The sequence below is a fragment of the Orycteropus afer genome, unplaced genomic scaffold (assembly GCF_000298275.1).
Source record: "Orycteropus afer afer isolate SDZICR_OR568_19922 unplaced genomic scaffold, OryAfe1.0 scaffold00359, whole genome shotgun sequence".
In the NCBI taxonomy this organism is placed as follows: Eukaryota; Metazoa; Chordata; class Mammalia; order Tubulidentata; family Orycteropodidae; genus Orycteropus; species Orycteropus afer.
Genome location: NW_006921946.1, coordinates 985,607 through 991,275, shown reverse-complemented (window position 1 = coordinate 991,275; position 5,669 = coordinate 985,607).

Below are 5,669 nucleotides of genomic sequence, written 5' to 3'. Positions count from 1 at the left end.
AAACGTTCATGGTCCCACCACCTCAGCTTTTCAGCACTCTCCTTAGCAGAGCAAGACTTGGGATCCCATTGCTAGCATTGGGAATTAGGATTCCATTCACCCTCATATTCACTGACTCCCTCTTATTTTAAAAAGGTGAACTAAAAGTAGGTCAATCAAATCACATTCTCATTTTAACAGGTCCAAGAACCCATATAGATTTTGAACAGAATTGGCACACGATCATGGACAACTTCCTAAGAGCTTTTACTCTTGGCATTCAGACTTTTAAGAAGGAAAATTAAGTGATTGGAATAGAGTACAATAGTGAATACAGAAGAAGGGAAGAAAGATGTCTGTGGCCAGAAACATGAGAGAAAGAGAACTATAAGTGTCTTTATCCTAAGTAGTGGTGGGAGAGTCAACGTTTTGGCCTGCACAGCGGATGCACCATTTCTATGGGTAAGTTGCCTCTGTGTTTCCTGTCAGGCGAGGGTTTTAATGAAACAAAAAGATACCGGATCCCTCTCACTAACACCTCCTCATCCCCCCAACGCTCCGGCCAGTGCCAGCCAAGAACATTTCCCTTAGTTTCCTTTATCCTCTTTTACCAAGAACAAGATCAGAGATATGGGTGATCCTGTTTGATGCAAGTGTGGAGAAAACATGGTATATTTTACAACCACTGGTTACCTGTTGCCGTCAATAGCTGTATTGTCAGCCTTTTATCATGGATCTAATGCTTTACAATTTGGGAGCAGCATATGTTTTAGTGAAAAGTATTTTCCTTGGAGAATAGAGCCAGTGTTCTAACTTCAAAGTTTTTTGAAAAATGTGACAGTAGCAGTGTGTAGCCATAATATAGCAATTGGTATTGGTTAAGTTCTCTCTCTGTTCCTCACACTGCTACAAGGGCTGTGAGGGCCATACTAAAACCATGGATGTTGTGAGAAAAATAAAAATGCCTCCTCTTTGGGCCACTGGCCTAGTTTAAAATATAGCTAGAGAGTTCACACTACGACGTGTAAACCATGAGGGGATTATATATATGTAAGTAAAAAGATTGCTAAAATTAAAAGTCTGTCAAGATGAGGCAAATGTTTAGTGAACACTATAAAAGATGTTGTTGTTGTTATGTGCCGTTGAGTGTTCTGTTTAATAAAAATAGCTTAAATGGCTGTGAAACTGGTAGGCACATAAATGTTATTTATACAGACTTCTGTAACTGGCCAGTACAGGAAGAGCAACAGGAAAAAGTTTGATTCAGAAAAAGTCATCCTGATTAGAATGAGGCTAAAATACATAATCACTTCTATTGACAAAACAATCATTATTTTTAACTTAATATGAATTATATTAATATTGAAAAAGAGGTAGTTGAAGAAATTATTTTCAAATGTTCGTTTTAATATGCCCAGGACAAAATGCAATCTCTACAATTTAAGAAATGCATAATTATGAGAAAACAACATATCTGAGGAAAATAATTGCAGTAGTTGTATGTTTAATGAAAAGATACTGAAAAGTAGAATGCTTGTTGAAATAGTGAGGCTTAGTAAAATATTAAATAGGGTATCAAAAATGAAAGTTTAATTTTTATCTAGCATAGAAGCAGCAGTATTGAAGTTGATGACAAATTGGAAAATACGTATGAGTAATGACTAAGGTTCTGTTGGGATTTTAAGAAAATCAGGTTTTACAGAGCAGTTGGTGTTGTTAGGTGCTGTCGAGTCATTTCTGACTCATAGTGACCCCATGCACAGCAGAACAAAACACCACCCGATCCCGCACCAGCTCCATGACCTCTGCTATACTTGAGCCCATCGTGACAGCCACCGTGTCAGTCCATCTTGTGGAAGGCCTTCCCCTCCTTCGTCGATCCTCCACCCTACGAAGCATGACATCCTTCTCCAGGGAATGGTCCCTGGAGAAAGCAGTGATAGAGACAATAAATTTAATTATTAAAAATTTAAAATTCTGAGTACAGAAAGGAATTGAGTAGATCTAACATTAATTTTTAAGAGATGTGATATTTTCATGTTGCTCCTTAAAAGGCTTTAAAGATTTTAATTATTAAAAATGAAGCCCGAGTTAAGCATTCTGTGTGAGAAGCCTTACTTGGAAATCCTTTGGAGTCATGACATTAGGTGGACTCTGTGTTTTGGAAAAAGCTTACTATGACATCAGAAATTTTAAGAAGAAATGATCTTCTGTGTAAAAGCAGGAAGGGCAATAAAATACCAGAGCATGTAGATGAGGATAGTGTGAGTGATCTCAGAAATACATCCTCCCATCCCGAGGCAAGACTGTGTGAATGCTGTGAATGGTGTTAATGGTTAATGGTGCCACCTGTTGAGGATGACAGTCTTAGTGATAGCAGTCTTCTTTGCATTTTATCTCATTCATGATTAGAGCATTGCTGTTTTCTTTCAAATCATTAGCCTAATGTGTGCTAATATAAATTAATAAATGGAGGTAAAATAATGAGCGTTTCTTAACACTCATTCTTTCTCTCAGCTTTCATTTCTCCAATTTAAAACAACAACAACAACAAAATTCCTCTCTTGATTTCTGTCCCATTTTTGTCCATCCATTTACAGATAAACTATTGGAAAGTTTTCTGTGCTTACAGTGTTCATTTTCTTTCCTCACAGATCCTCTTTTTATTTATTTATTGTAGTTTGGGTGAAAGTTTACAGTTTGGACACATTTTGTTTTGTGACATTGGTTCCAATCCCTTCAATGTAACAACACTCTTCCCACTTCCTCTCTGGGTTCCCCGTTTCCAGTCTTCATTCTTTCCTGCCCCTGCCTGCCTTCTGAGCTTAGTTTTTTGGGGCAAATGCTGCCCTTTTGGTCCTGTCTGGTTGATTGTACTGAGGAGTACTCCCCAGGGGTGGGTTCAGTTACAGGTTAAAGGGTGTTTCAAGGCCACAGTCTTGAGGGTTCCACCAGTCTCTATCAGATGCTCTTGAACCCACCATAAAGAGGCTTTTGCTCGCACCAGTCCAAAACATTGCCCTTCTTAAGATCACTGGTGCCATTGCCATTGTTACCCCCATAGCCAATATAAGAATATTATATTCCTCATTTAATGATCTACAAACAGTGTTTAACAGTTTCTTTCTTATCCTGGAGACACTTTGTTTACTGGACTTTGAGAACACCACCCTTGCCTGGTTTCCCTGGCTGTCTTACGGGATGCTTACTTCACTGACCACCTCAATCTGTCTTGCTGGTTCTATCACCAACTTCTAAACATTCCAGTCTCCAAGACTCATTCCTTGAGTTGCTTCTCTTTTCTGTCTACATAATTTGCATGGCTATCTCATTACTATATTCTCTACATTTATGACATCCAAATTTATATCCCTAGACAGTAATGCAATCCTACTTCCGTAGTGATACTGCCTCGGAAACCCAAGGAGAGGTCGCTATGAGTCAGGGCCGACTCGACGGCAAATAACAACAAACAACAACAAAAGACAGTAATGCTTACCTGAATTCCAAACTCATCTGTATAAATTCCCATTAGATATTATATACACATGTTAAACATGACATCCAAAATTGATCTGGTCTTCTTCCAACCCAACCCTAATGTCCACTGTTTTCTTAGTCTCAGTAAATGTCAACTTCACACTTTTGTTTGCTCAGGCCCAAATCCTTGGAGTCATCGCTGATTCTTTGTCTCTGTCTCACAACCTAAATTCAATCTTTCAGCAAATATTGTTGCTTTTAATTTCAATATGTCTCCTAGACTGTCTTTTCCCATGATCTTTATACACTGCTTATCATTACCTCTTACTTAGACTATAGCAGTAGCTTCCCAGTTGATCTCCGTACTTCGATCTAAAAGCAGCCAGAGTGATTCTGTTCAAGTAGAAGGCAGATTATGTCACTCCCATGGTCAAACACCAATTTCCCGTCTCACTCAGAGGAAAAGCCAGAGTCTTTAGAGTTTTAATTGAGTCTAAATAATTGGGGTTTCTGTTACTTCTCTAATTGCTCCCCCCCATTTCTCTCCTCTCTCCCCTCACTTCTTGCTCCACTGACCTGCATACGCTTTGCAAGGCCTTTATTTTTGCTACTCCTTCAGTCCCAAATTCCCATTCTTTATAATTCTTAACAACCCACTTCACTTCCTTTAGTTTTTGCTCAAATGTTACTTTATAATTGAAGCCTTCTCTGAACACCCTATTGTTAAAAATATAACACCTCCCACCCAAACTTTCCTTATCTTCTTTTCTTACTTTATTTTCCTCCCTAGTATTTGTCAGTTACACGTTTTTAGATTAATTTGTTGTTTATTTTCCCACATTAGATTGTAAGTTTCATGAGGGTTTATGTGTTTTCTCACTGTGTGTGTTTACCCATTCTGTATACACAGTGCCTGGCACAGAATAGGTGCTCAGTAAACATTGTTGAATGAATGAATGAATAAAATAACCTCTTTCTCTTTAAGTCTATTTTTCTTTAAATCCTATTTTGTCCTTACTTTAGTTTGCCTTGCTACATATATTTTAAGATATTACATTATTTTTGACATTTTCTGTAACAACTTTGCTTTAAATGATTCTTGAAAAGTCATTTGGTCAATTTTTGGCCTTATCTGAAATCTTACTGTACTTTTCTCAGCATTCTTCTTCCATCTTGTTTCATTATTTCCATGTTTATATATCTTGTTTGTTTTACTTATTCTCTGGTCTTTGATTTATGCACCATCTAATCTTTGAATTTTTCTTCTCCTGAGTCATGTTTTTAGTCTTGTTGTCCTTAACTACTAGAATGCTTTAAACCTAAGTTTTGGAATTGAGAAGACGGGAACTTTTCTTTTGAGTTCCACACAGCAGCAGACATGAGATGTATTACCTGCCACCAACAGCCCACCTCCCAAACAGCTTTCTTCAACTTCCCTATTATTGTTACTTGATATTGTAAATGTATAGGTATTTTTAAATTAATAACATTGTTACTAAGTTCTTGTAACATTTTCTTTTAGCATTCATAATTAGTTCAGTAACCAGCATTATAAGACTTCTTCGGCTTAATTTGTAGGGCTTACGGATTGCTATTTATGTCATGATTTCATCCTTCTTGGCTGGATACTTCTTTAAGTAGTTATTTAAAGGATACTTGTGCCTCTCTGCACACCCAGTCCTAGTCCCCTTCCAGCTGACTGTGATGAGCTCATGTGGATCAGAGCATAACTGTGCTCCATAGTTTTCAGGGCTGATTTTTCTAAAGCACATTACCAGGGCTTTCTTCCGAAGTGCCTCTGGGTGGACTTGAACTGCCAAACTTTTGGTTAGCAGCCGAGAGAGTTAGCTATTTGCACTACCCAATGATTTAAACCTAACTCACTGCTATTGACTTGATTCTAGCTCAGAGTGACCCCCACTGGGTTTCCAAGGCTATAAATCTTTATGGAAGCAGACTGCTTCATCTTTCTTTCATGGGGTGGCTGGTGGGTTCGAACCATAGACCTTTTGGTTAGCAGCTAAATGCCTTAACCACTGTACCACAAGAGCTGGGGTTAAATAACTTGATCATGTTTCACATAGTTAGTAAATGGTTGATTAATGTGTGAGATTCAAATCCAAGACTGTCCAACATCAAAGCCCAGTCCTTAATAACTCCTACTATCTAATCATTTTTTTAGCATAAATAATTAGAAGGAAGAATTTTCA